Below are 14719 nucleotides of genomic sequence, written 5' to 3' on the forward strand. Positions count from 1 at the left end.
AACATGATACAGCTAGGTCGTTTCACAAATATGATTTACAGAGCTGAAACCTGTATAGAGTAGTATCGGTGAGACGTTTTTTTCCCCGTAGAGAAACAAAAGCGCCTAAAATGGTAGCTATGGACAAAACTATGAAATGATTTTACTCTATATATTAAGGCAGAGGAAGGAATTATCGAACCCTTCCTGCAATATTTTTTTAAATTTTATTAATTTTTTCACCATGGAGATTATAAATTGAAACATACATTTCAAACATTTTCTGACCGCAAATAGGTATTTTTTGTAGTAACAACTGGTTTTTCCATGACCTCCTAAATATCTTAGTGAAAAAAAGCCATTTTTTTATCGAACCAACTTTATTTGTACTTTCTATGCTCTACAACATTTTCGTTGAACCTTTTCATCTACCGATGCAAAAGAAAAATTTTCACAATCGTAAAAAGATTTTCTAAAATTTAGGAATTAAAGCGTAATCTGCGTAATAAGTAACAATTCTACGTTAAAAAATTTTTGAGAGACAAATTTCAAACAAACTGTAAAAACGTTTAGTTAAAACCCGTATATGTGTAGACATACTATAATATACAGACATTTCATGGAACTTGAAGTTTCCGCATCGGTTCTATAGTACATATTGCATTTATAAAATACAAATTAGCACATGTATATTTTTATACCCGTAGAATCTACAGGTTTTCTATCGGCGTAGGCTACATCTACAGTTTTATTATCTCGGCGAAGGCTACACCTACACGTTTTGTTGAGGGGGAGGGTTAGCACGGAGCGGCAATATCGTGCAAAATAGCAGCCGGTCTTTAGGCCGAGATCCAATTTCGTGAAATATTTTCTAATTGACTCGGCTCCTTTATGGAAGGGAATTGACTTCCAGGAGTATACTTTTTTCTTGGAAAATCGATGCCTCGACGCCAAAAACCCAGGTAAGTAAAGAAAATAATTCCAATTTATTCTTGGGACAGGCGTGCACGCGTCCACGACCTGGGTCCGTACGACTTCGGGGGTTACTGAAAATGTAATGTCCGTTTTTAGAGAGTGCACCAAACCCCGCCTATTCTCGCTCCCTGATCTCGCGGTTCGATTTAAAACTTTTAGGAAGAATAGATTCCCTGGAACCTTGGAATATGAAAAATATAGGGCGACTATTTAAATCCAAGAAGTATATTTATTTTCCGGAACGAGCTCAGTTCGATAACGCGAGGCTCGGTGGCGTTCGTGCTCGCGGAAGCGGCAGTCCGGAATATATTAGCGCTGAACATGCAATGTCTACAGGTCCTATAGCGGCGTATACATTTTATTTCTGGCCAGGGTATGTAAGTCGCGCTTAAGTGGACGTGGGTGGGATCTGAAAACGCGTTTCTTTCGTACACTTATTTTATTGACATAGAATTTAAGGAGAAGAGCCTTGACTTTCAGGTACAGTTCCCAACACCATTTACGCGCCTAACTGCGAGAAAAGCGGTTTGCTATTATATGTTCGCTTGGTAATTTCAATTTCATCTTCGGGGCGAAAACAGAGAGCTCAAGTTTGTCAGAGTCCTTAGCAGCTAGAGGTAAGGTCAACTATTTTTTCAGTTGATAAATTATTTTTGAAATAATATTTAAAAGTTAAAGCGCTTTACAAATGAATTTCTTCAATGAAAATAAATAATAATTATAAGTTTTAATAATTTAATTTCGTCGCAGCCCAAAACCCATAAATACTCATTTATGGATTCGATATGAACTGTAAACTAGCAGTGACGGCACCCGAAATAGGCAGGGCTAGGCTGCTGCCTACTTGAGTTGTCATAAGGGCCTACAAAATTAAAAGTAAAGGGACCCGGAAAGTTCGAAAAGGGGGCCTCCAAATTAAAAACTAAGCGAACCTAATTGCCAAAATATTAGATTTCGAACACGTTGTATAGGTTAAAGGACATTATTTTCTATGAGAATAGAGCGGAGCTTTCGGCAGAACTTAAGTTGGCTTGTTTCATTTTTGATTGAAGCGAGTACACACGGTTTGCACAAAAGTACCGCTAGACTCGTTTCAGGCTTGTTATTTCGTCTTTGTAATTGCAGTTCTAGTACTGTAGCACAGAAAATGGTCCATGAACAGATTCCATCGTGTGGTAAGTGGGGTGACTGGGGTCCTATTTCAAATGAAATCCTGGCGCCGCCACTGTTATTGGTTAACGCGTCTTCTTTGGGGTGGGCCAATTTTTACTATTCTGCCTAGGGGTTGAAATTAAATCGATATGTTTATTATGAAAACGCATCGTTTGGTGAAGATTACCTTTGGGTAGAGGCAGGGGCGTCCCCAAGGGGGGGGGGGGGGCTCGTTAGGAAAATGAAAATGGGTTGGGAAATCAACGGTTCAACCCCCCCCCCATCCGGCCCCCTCGATACGCCCTTGGGTAAAGGATACAGTAGAGAGTCATCAGTTGGCGCTCTTTAAATATCCAGAAACTTTACGTAACGCGTTCACGCTAATGAACGGTGCCATGTTGGGTAAATTGTTTTACCAAGAGTTTTACCCACCCTGGTTATAACACAATATACGGTCGCTAGCAGCGTAAGTTATTTGTTACTAATGTACAGGAGTTTTTGTTAAGAAATTTAAAAAGTAGCACTACTTCGGTTATAAGGTAAAATACGAATACTAAATTTACTAACTTCAATTTGTCGAATATAATGGGAACTAAATTAATTTGTCGAATATAATGGGAACTAAATTAATTTGTTGAATTTTATGGGAACTAAATTAATTTGTTGAATTTTATGGGAACTAAATTAATTTGTTGAATTTTATGGGAACTAAATTAATTTGTTGAATTTTATGGGAACTAAATTAATTTGTTGAATTTTATGGGAACTAAATTAATTTGTTGAATTTTATGGGAACTAAATTAATTTGTTGAATTTTATGGGAACTAAATTAATTTGTTGAATTTTATGGGAACTAAATTAATTTGTTGAATTTTATGGGAACTAAATTAATTTGTTGAATTTTATGGGAACTAAATTAATTTGTTGAATTTTATGGGAACTAAATTAATTTGTTGAATTTTATGGGAACTAAATTAATTTGTTGAATTTTATGGGAACTAAATTAATTTGTTGAATTTTATGGGAACTAAATTAATTTGTTGAATTTTATGGGAACTAAATTAATTTGTTGAATTTTATGGGAACTAAATTAATTTGTTGAATTTTATGGGAACTAAATTAATTTGTTGAATTTTATGGGAACTAAATTAATTTGTTGAATTTTATGGGAACTAAATTAATTTGTTGAATTTTATGGGAACTAAATTAATTTGTTGAATTTTATGGGAACTAAATTAATTTGTTGAATTTTATGGGAACTAAATTAATTTGTTGAATTTTATGGGAACTAAATTAATTTGTTGAATTTTATGGGAACTAAATTAATTTGTTGAATTTTATGGGAACTAAATTAATTTGTTGAATTTTATGGGAACTAAATTAATTTGTTGAATTTTATGGGAACTAAATTAATTTGTTGAATTTTATGGGAACTAAATTAATTTGTTGAATTTTATGGGAACTAAATTAATTTGTTGAATTTTATGGGAACTAAATTAATTTGTTGAATTTTATGGGAACTAAATTAATTTGTTGAATTTTATGGGAACTAAATTAATTTGTTGAATTTTATGGGAACTAAATTAATTTGTTGAATTTTATGGGAACTAAATTAATTTGTTGAATTTTATGGGAACTAAATTAATTTGTTGAATTTTATGGGAACTAAATTAATTTGTTGAATTTTATGGGAACTAAATTAATTTGTTGAATTTTATGGGAACTAAATTAATTTGTTGAATTTTATGGGAACTAAATTAATTTGTTGAATTTTATGGGAACTAAATTAATTTGTTGAATTTTATGGGAACTAAATTAATTTGTTGAATTTTATGGGAACTAAATTAATTTGTTGAATTTTATGGGAACTAAATTAATTTGTTGAATTTTATGGGAACTAAATTAATTTGTTGAATTTTATGGGAACTAAATTAATTTGTATAATATTATGGTTAATAACTTAATTTGTATAATATTATGGTTAATAACTTAATTTGTATAATATTATGGTTAATAACTTAATTTGTATAATATTATGGTTAATAACTTAATTTGTATAATATTATGGTTAATAACTTAATTTGTATAATATTATGGTTAATAACTTAATTTGTATAATATTATGGTTAATAACTTAATTTGTATAATATTATGGTTAATAACTTAATTTGTATAATATTATGGTTAATAACTTAATTTGTATAATATTATGGTTAATAACTTAATTTGTATAATATTATGAGAACTAACTTAATTTGTATAATATTATGAGAACTAACTTAATTTGTATAATATTATGAGAACTAACTTAATTTGTCGAATATGTTATGGGAGCTAACTTAATTTGTTGAATATTATTGGAACTAACTTAATTTGTCGAATATTATTGGAACTAACTTAATTTGTCGAATATTATTGGAACTAACTTAATTTGTCGAATATTATGGGAATTAATTTAATGTGTCGAATATGTTATGGGAACTTAATTAATCGAATGTTATGGGAACTAACATAATTTGTCGAATATTATGGGACCTAACTTAATTTGAGGAATATGTTATGGGAACTAACTTAATTTGAGGAATATGTTATGGGAACTAACTTAATTTGTCGAGTATGTTATGGGAACTAACTTAATTTGTCGAATATGTTATGGGAACTAACTTAATGTGTCGAATATGTTATGGGAACTAACTTAATGTGTCGAATATGTTATGGGAACTAACTTAATATGTCGAATATGTTATGGGAACTTAATCGAATGTTATGGGAACTAACATAATTTGTCGAATATTATGGGACCTAACTTAATTTGTTGAATATGTTATGGGAACTTAATTAATCGAATGTTATGGGAACTAACATAATTTGTCGAATATTATGGGACCTAACTTAATTTGAGGAATATGTTATGGGAACTAACTTAATTTGTCGAGTATGTTATGGGAACTAACTTAATTTGTCGAATATGTTATGGGAACTAACTTAATGTGTCGAATATGTTATGGGAACTAACTTAATATGTCGAATATGTTATGGGAACTTAATCGAATGTTATGGGAACTAACATAATTTGTCGAATATTATGGGACCTAACTTAATTTGTTGAATATGTTATGGGAACTAACTTAATTTGTCGAATATGTTATGGGAACTAACTTAATTTGTCGAATATGTTATGGGAACTAACTTAATTTGTCGAATATGTTATGGGAACTAACTTAATTTGTCGAATATGTTATGGGAACTAACTTAATTTGTCGAATATGTTATGGGAACTAACTTAATTTGTCGAATATGTTATGGGATAATAACTATGTTGAGAACCGGTATCTCATTGGCCCCGCACGCCGGTGACTTTTATCCTTCCCCTCAAACTCGTGCCGCAGGAAAGCTAGTCTCAACGTAGTCACTATCTCGAAATATAAATAAATACATTCTAAGTTACATATTATTTATTTCTGATCACCTTATTTTACTACGCTAATGATACATTTTTCAAAACCTAATCTAATCAAATCTAGTCTGTTTTGCAGTTGATGTTTACGCGAGCATCCCCTGTTATTCTCCACCCTAAGCTTTCTCGAACTGCATCATTGTGAATTTTTTACATTAGTTTCACCATAATTGTTGCTTGAAATTCACCGAGAATTGCTATTTGTAGTTCGTTGTGGAATCCACACTTTGGCATAGACAGTGTTATTGCGTTTGAGATTATTTTATTAAGAATTCTTTCTCGGGGCCAAAGACTTGCAGGTATTAACTCTCTAAAGCTAAAACACTACGTCCTTCGAACATTCATTGACGCTCATGGGCCATCCTTTGTCACGATTACTGAACCTAAACTCGATGCCACAATCTCGACAGTTGAGCTGATTTGGCTTCGAGGATTATCAGAAAAACAGAAACACGCATGGTGGAGGAGTTTGCCTTGCTATCAGCAAGATTTCAAATATTTTCGCATTCCCTTACCACAACCATTGAAGCAGTAGCTGCCCGGGTAAATTTTGGCTCCTTCTGCCTTCGTCTCTGCTGTGTGTATCGCGCTCCTTCGTCTAAGCCATCGTACACAACGCGACTTAATTATCTCCTTATGGAACTTGTGAGTGCCCAGTCCGAAGACTGCGAGCTTCCCCTGCCTGGAACTACTTATCGTCCTATTAGCAATCTGAACCATGCTCCAAAACTCAGTGAGCATTTGGTGTTTGACCAAATAACATCCTTTCTCCATCGTACTAGGTTTTTCTATCCCTTTCAACACGGTTTCCTCTCAAGACGCTCTTGCCTTACTAACTTGCCTTTGATTCCATTCGCCAATTTTATCATCATTTACAATGCAGTCCATAGGTGGTTCCTTTTAACTTTGATTCCATTCCCTACTCTATAGTCTTCTTGATGCTCTGCGTTCCGCGGGTATTGACGTGGATTGAAAATTATTTATCCGATCGTAATTAAGTAAAGAGTCGTTCTTCAGCGTCAAGCATCTGCTTTTGTAATGTTGGTAAGGGGGTTCATCCGGGGTCTGTTTTAGGTCTTTATTAATTCTTTACCCACTGTGGTGCTTATCGCGTTAATTTTACTTTTTGCCGACGATCCGAAACTTTCCCTTAAATTCGTTCGCGTACTGACAATCTCGCGCTGCAGAGTGACTCGGATGCGGTTGTATGTTGGGTAGCTGATTGCCGCGGTCTTTCCTTTAATACTACGAAATGCGCTGTGTTGCATTTAAGTCGCCAGAATCCAAATTTTGTTTATAATATCAAAGAGTATTCCAATTATTTCAATGCTCTCTGAGCGTGACCTGGGTGTCTTGATTGACCCTTGCCTTAAATTTTCTATGCATACCAATAAAGTTTCTAAACGAGTCCGTTCGATTGCTGGTCTTATTAGACGTAATTTAATTTTCGGAACCCTAAATTTATAAAGCAGATTTACAAATTCACTCGCTCTCCCGCTTATTGATTATTGTTCACCCGTTTGAACTCCAAATTTATTTACTGATCTTTCAGTTTTGCAAAAGGTGCAAAATCAATTTTCAAAATTATTTACCAAATTTGAAAAGCTTCCAGCCCCTCCCGATTACACGCTCTTGGTACAGTGACGGCGATCCCGTGGGGGCTCTGGGGCTCTAGACCCCACAGGGAAAAATAAACGAGGGCAGAGCCCCCACAGAAATAAAATTGAGGAAAAATAGTAATCAGAGAATATTTATAATCTCACTGCCTTTATTTAGGTCCGAATTCAGTCTTTTTAATGGCTTTAAAAAACGCTTGATGACAGGCGTAAGGTGATGCCTGCAGCCTTGGATATTAGACGCGAGTAGCATTACGATGATATAACCGTAATATTGATTTCGATAGATTCGTCCAAACAGAAAATCGCCGCATCGTGTACCCTATTTTACCTAAAATACCTTTGTAAAGTATGTGGCCAAGAAAGGCTTAATTATCTATTCATGTACACAGATATTTTTCTAAAGATATCGACTTAACTTTTATTATCAATGTATTCAATGACGGATGAGATAATAGAAAGAAAACTTTTAAAAAAATATAAATACTCTTAAAAATTTAGAGCTGTACATTTTCTTGCTTAAGTTTTAAGTAAATTAATTTTTGGATAAAAAAATACTGGTCCGTGCCCCCACAGAAATGTTTTCCGATCGCCGCCGCTGTCTTGGTATACATTCCATCGCAATTCGTCACAAAATTAATAATTTAAGTCTTCTACACAAGTTTTTTTTAATAACAAATTAGAACTTAAATTTTAGGATTATTTTTCTTTAAGTGCGGAGTCCAGAACCCGTGGGCACTCGCTCAAACTTAACAAACCTACATGTAAATCTTCTGTTCGTATAATAAGAAATGATAAAATACAACGAAATTCTAAGAGTGCGCAAGATAAATTTATTTAATTTATTTTCAAACAGTGTAATTAACGATTGGAATTCCCTTCCCAATGATATTGTAACCGAAAAAATTATCTCAAATTCCGTTCAATATTGTCCTTTTTTTTACAATGTCGATTCTTAAAATATGTTCTTTATTGTATTCTTTTTTATCTATGTTATTGAACTTATTGTGTTATATTGATTATTTGTCTTTCTGCACATAAGGCAGCCTTTCGCTACGCAGTTGTTGTTTCATTGAATAAATAAATACCTAATGTAGTTCGATATTCAGGGTTGAAATTAATACATTCATGGTAATATGAATTACATGGGTTTTGTTTTAAAGAGATGTTTAAATTATATGGTGAGTTTCGAGCGCTGAATTGTGATACCAGTGGCGAAAACCGCAGTCTAAATTGTGTAACAAAAATATAGAACAAGGTGTCCACCGTATTTGACGAAGAAGATGGTACGCACTGCACTTGGGGTCAGCCTCAGAGGGGGTTGACAGATCGCCTACAATCAATAATATTCTTATTATTACCGAATTTATTTAGGAGGTAAGTTAAAGTAGAGCTGTACCATCCCATGCTATCTTCCCAAAAAAAGTGCACCACCTGTTGTTATTTGATATAAAAGACGTTGTACTATTTTAAAGGATATTTATAGAATTTATGTTAGATAAAGTAAAGAAATCTACAACGATTATTTATACACCATAAAACATTTTAATAATTAAAATCCGTTTTAATTCTTTCTTTTTAACTATTAAAATGTTTTATGGTGTACAAATAATCGTTGTAGATTTATACACTAGTTCTGAGTATTGGTCCATAACAGAATTTATGTTACTAGAATTTTCATCACCATTTTGACAGAGCAGAGAATTTGGATGTTATTAATTTGCAAATTGAAGTACGGTAATGAAAATGAAGCTAATAGGTTTTCGGAAAAAGTACACCCAGGAAACTAAATATGTATCGTGTTCCGGAAACCTGCTCGAGAAACGGGTGTGGCTTAAGCTATGGCGAATGTTGCGCGAATTTTCAAATTGATTGCTTGGCTCATGGCTGGCTGCTATCGCTAATAAGACGCGCTGCGTAAAGAAGATGAAGGACACACACTCGGAAAAATAGACTTACCCGAAAGGAATTTAAGAAACCCCGATTAGTTCTCACACTGAAGTTCCTGGGGAATTTGTCACGGTATTCACGAAACTGATCTAGTTAAGTGTAAAATCACGTATATAGATGGTTTAAAAAGACTAAAGAGCATGGAAGGTAAGTGAATTTCTATTCGAGACAAGGCTTAATGTCGACTAGGCGCCGAGTTTAGCTTAGCACGTCGCGAACGAAAATCTCCGTGGTAAACCACGCCCGTTTCTATATGGATCATCAAGGCCATGTATCTTAGATACATATATGGTTTCCTGGTAATTTGTATTTAGTAAATCTTGTTTTATCTTTAGAAAAATATTATAAAACTTGCTATGTTAAATTTAGCCTAAACGTTCTCCGAAATACTACAATGCGTTTCTCATTGTGATATTTTGCTTGATATTTACTTGGTCCGAGCTGGAGTAAATAGCTGCTCAAAGAAAAACGCCACAAATTTGCATTAGCTTTAGTACTCTAGTGGTGAGATTTGGAAGCGCTAGAGGATATGTTTTTCCTTGTGACGGTATTGGTTTCCCATAGAGTTACTGCCAATAATGTATTAGAGAGAATAGACGCTTCAATAAATCATCCTCCGAGGAAATCGCCAAGAAGTAATATTTCCGAGAGCCAGGATCAGCAAGTCACTGTTTTTATAGTGCTTGTTAAAATAACGGAAATGTTTCACCTTTACGGCTTAAACAAGCGTTCCCTTTTAACCAGGTAGCTTTTTTGACATATTAATTAAGGGTTGGCAAAAGCACGACGTTCTGTTTAAAGATGAAAAGTTTCCATTATTTCAACAAGCAATACCTTGCGGGTTCTGGCTCTCGGAAATATTACTTCTTGGCGATTTCCTTGGAGGATGATTTATTTGAATTTGTTTTGAAAGGTCTGTATAATTTACACCCGACACGATAGGAGGGAAGGTAAAAGTCACCTGCATGTGTTACAATCGCGTCGGAAGAAATGAGTGTTAGGAAACCCATGAGATACCTGGCTCTTTTTCTAGGGGGAAGAAACTTAATCTTCAACCCCGAGGACGATTGAGAGCACCGCTAAAATCGTCTCCAGAAGTATAAATAAGCACATTATGTTACGGCCTTTTAGTGGAACGTTAAAACTGAAGGTAATTAAATATGATCAATAAATTAAAAATAATAACCCTACATCTTCATTTAAAAAAATATATTACAATTTTGGGGTACGTACACTACCAATAGTTAATGAAAATCAAGGTAAAATATGACGACGGTTTATTTAAGCCTCGACCATAGTCAACTCTTAATCTAATATAACATTGTATTAAGAGTATACACAATTGGCTAAGAAATGGTGTATTATGTGTTAGCCCATGATATAACGTCGATTCGAAGCCCCGCAAATACATGAAAAGCGTCAGGTCTTCGGAAAAAAAACGCGTTAAGCTGAGTGTATCGGAAATGTGGTGGATTTGGGAATTTAATTTATATATTACGCTCTCGGTACGGATTTCATTTGGCATTTTGTATTTGAAGAAGTAGCGTGACACAAATCAGTGGCGTAGCAAGTAGGGGGACAAGGGGACAAATTTTCTACTAGGGAACAACACCTGTTCCCCCCCCCCCTGAAATGTTAGGAATTTGTTTTTACAACCATTCTGAATTATAAATTTGTCTTTTAAAACTTTTAACAACAAAAACTTTCGATTTTTGGTCAAATTGAAGTAAAATTTCCAAATATTTGTCCACTTTTATAATATCATATATTGTGGAGCAACTCGCTACGCTCGCAATGTACCTCCCAAACTCTAAGTTTTCCTACGCCCCTGACACAAATACCGCGGTTATTGTTTTAAAATTCCAATTCTTTGATGAATTCTAGTAGTAGGGACGAAAATTCAGATTCCTATTAGGAATTTTCACGAAGATATCCACATTAAACAATTTCAGTAATTTGTGAAAATTCGTCACCAAAAACGATACTGAAACTTAAAGAACGTGCGTTCAGCATGCGGTACTCTTTCAATTAATATGTAAGCAAGGCCTCCTTAATGACTAAGCAATATAGTGCAATAATGAATTTAGCAGTAAGGTGGTTAAAATACTTAAATAACTTGTGAAAGATAAGATAATAAGAAAAATCTCTGGAACCGAGCATGGTCATGCTTTTGTTGTCATTTATGTAAACACTCGGGTCCCTCATCACAAGTTATTCGAGAGACATCGAGTAGCCGCCATCACGGGCAAACTTCTTGAATGGATATAGGCTTTTCTTTTTCAGTGGTCCGAACGGGTGTCGTACCTGGCACTAGCTATCCATCCTCTCCTGCGGAGTTTCGCAGGAATCTGTTTCAGCAACTCTACTCTTCGCATTATACAGGGTGTCCACTAAAAAATGAACCAGGGCGAATATCTCAATCTGTTTTAGGTACGATTTTGAAATTTTCAAGTCGTATACAAGATGTGGGGGGAAACCTAATGCGAAAATGTCGATGACCTTGAACCATGTCTTCAAGGTCATCCTAAAACTAACTCAAAAACCGTAAGTGTTACAAAGTTGGTTCCAATTAGATAGGTGTTCCACGTGACTTTCTTAGTACCAATAGCTTTGACCTGATCGGATTTGACCAATAGGAAGCCGAGAAATGCTAGATGAAAAACAAGAAGTTCGTTAAGTTGATAACGTGTCGAAAGCGAGGTTCGGGAGCTGATAACTCTAAAGATACTCGTGTTAGAGTACTGAAATTTGCTACACATCCTCATCAAGTTTGAGGATCGTTAGTTTAAAAATTTCAATGACCTTGAATCATGTCTTCAAGGTCATCCAAAAACTAACGCGAGAACCGTAAGTGTTAGAAAGTTGGTTCCAATTAGAAAAGTGTTCCACGTCACATGGTAGGTCAAAACGAACCTCTTGTTTTTCATCTAGCATTTCTCGGCTTCCTATTGGTCAAATCCGATCAGGTCAAAGCTATTGGTACTAAGAAAGTCACGTGGAACACCTTTCTAATTGGAACCAACTTTGTAACACTTACGGTTTTTGAGTTAGTTTTAGGATGACCTTGAAGACATGGTTCAAGGTCATCGACATTTTTGCATTAGGTTTCCCCCTAAATCTTGTATACGACTTGAAAATTTCAAAATCGTACCCAAAACCGATTTTGAGATAGTCGCCCTGGTTCATTTTTTAGTGGACACCCTGTATATAAACTCTTTCTAATCTGCTTGTCTAACATATTCTTTTCCGTCTTTTGGCTGACAATACTAAGCTTATCCACATTTTACATCTTCCTACTACCATATGTAACATAATTACTCATAAGTATGCCACTGTACCTTTATTCCATTCAAAAATCTTCACTTACGGTTTGTTTCACCACGAACCAGTAAAAAGAATGACTACGTTAGATTTTAACCCTTTTATTCATCCTAGTAATTTTGTAATTGTCTACTAACATATGTATTAAAGCCAATGGAAAACCTCTAAATTGAGAAGGAATTTTGTGTCGGAATTTTAGTCAGATAGATCAATGTAGCTTTATTGAAATTTAGAAACTCGCTCGGTTCTTGCGGATGAAGTTAAATAATGAGTAGTTTAGAAAAAGAAAAGGTTGGCAAACAATGATCGCTCTCCGAAAATGGAACAAGTCGTCGAAGTGGGATATTCCACCAGCCAGACTGGGAAATAGCGGGAGTCTGGGAGCCAATGGCTCTTAAAAAAATCAGGTGGCCCTTAAAATAAATCATTCGAACGGGGGTTGCGGGCCACCGTGGCTCCCAAATTAAATAAAAAATATTTATTACAAATATCATGGACATTTCTGGAAATTAATTTTATATACGCCGCTTCTGAACCCCCTTTGGGCCAGTGGCCCTCAATAAAAATAAATTTACGGGGGGTCGGGAACCCGTAGGACCCCTGTTAAAAATATCACTATTTCCAAGTCTGCCACCAGCGTTACTAAAACCCATACCAAGCCTAGAAGAGGTAGGCATAGGCTCCAAATAATTTGCAAAGACTCCAACTATGGATGTATAATACATATACAGGATGTTTTTATTGCTCGAAAAAGTGATTTTTTCAAAAACTGTTTTCTAGAAAGTTGAAATTTGTACTGTACGTTATACGTGCCGGGGGAAACTTTCTACCAAAATTGCATCCAAATCGAAAAATAGTTTCACGTTTTTGAAAATTTAAATTTTAACCGCTAGGTGCTATAAGAAAATAGTCAATGAGAAAATTGTAGAGAGACACCGAACACGTGCAAATAGCGTTGGCGCGAATCGAAAAAAAATAGACGTCTTTTTCACTGACAAAATTAGACTTGAAAAATTGACAAGTTGGGCAAGCTAAAATAATTTTTTTTTAATTCCATTGGGAGAGTAGTGTAACTTTATGAAAGTCAGAAATTTATTAATCTGGTGTTCGAGCAAAAAAAACATTCTATATATATATATTTATGCTCATGTCGCTTAACGTTCTTTTTTGGTAGTATTACTAATGTTTCTTTAAAATATTTGAAATGAGATAAATTTCAACTATTTTTTTCCAATAAACCTGCTTCTTTTATTTGACAATGCAAATTTATTTTAGAACCTGAGACTCCGAAAACTAATTAATTTGCGAATTAATTGCATTAACAGCACTTGACACTATATTGTAGTTCATTTTAGCTCCGAAGCCTTGGATGTTCAAACCAGTTTGTTTTCTAAAATAATGTTCCGCAATTCAAAATGGGTGCGAGTAGCAGTGGATCTAAGTTGGCCGTGACTTAGCGCACACATTTTTGGACCTAAATTTAGATGAAGGTTCAAGGTTCAAGGTTTTATTTTTGACTTGTACAAGAGTACACCCCTTTAAAACGGGGCGGCATCACCAAAATGGGAGCACAGTCGAAGAAAAAAAAACAAAAAAACACACAGAACAATTCTTAACTTTACAGAGTTAAAAACACTTATATAATAAAATAATAATAAAAATAATAAAAATAGTAAGTGTCATCATAAACATGGAACATTTTTATATATATACAGTATCTTTGGTGAAAGGTGATCCAAAACTAACGCAGGCAAATCAGCAACATCCTGAATATTAAGTGGCACGAGCTTGTCGACGACACTTGTCAGTATTAATTTTCCAGAGAGCTAGGATGTGTTTAACAATGTTAGAGGTCATCATAGATTCCAGAGAACCCCAGATGTCACATAAATCTGTTTTCGGGGTGCTTACTCTCCACATAAACACTTCCTCATCAGCCTCAAGAGCTGGACAGTGTAGCAAAACATGTCAAGGTTTTCCATTGGTGAGCCACAAAGCTTACACATGGGGGAAGTACCAAAAAGTCGCTGCTGGCATTCACCAGTTATCAGAGCCCCTGACCTTGCATCAAAAAGCCAGCCGCTGGGCCAGGAACCATCATAGAAGTTTTCAGCCTGAGGTTTAGGTTTGACTTTGTATAGTGTCAAGCTTTCCTTAGAATCGACAGCATGACGCCAAAGATTTTGAGCTGCATCAGTAACCTTGGAAGCCACAATGGCAGCCCACTTAGTCTCATTTCTCGCAGTGTTGCGCTTAGACGCCTTACCAT

Source organism: Leiobunum rupestre, chromosome 6 (genome assembly GCF_980474605.1).
Source record: "Leiobunum rupestre chromosome 6, qqLeiRupe1.1.hap1, whole genome shotgun sequence".
NCBI classification, from domain to species: Eukaryota; Metazoa; Arthropoda; class Arachnida; order Opiliones; family Sclerosomatidae; genus Leiobunum; species Leiobunum rupestre.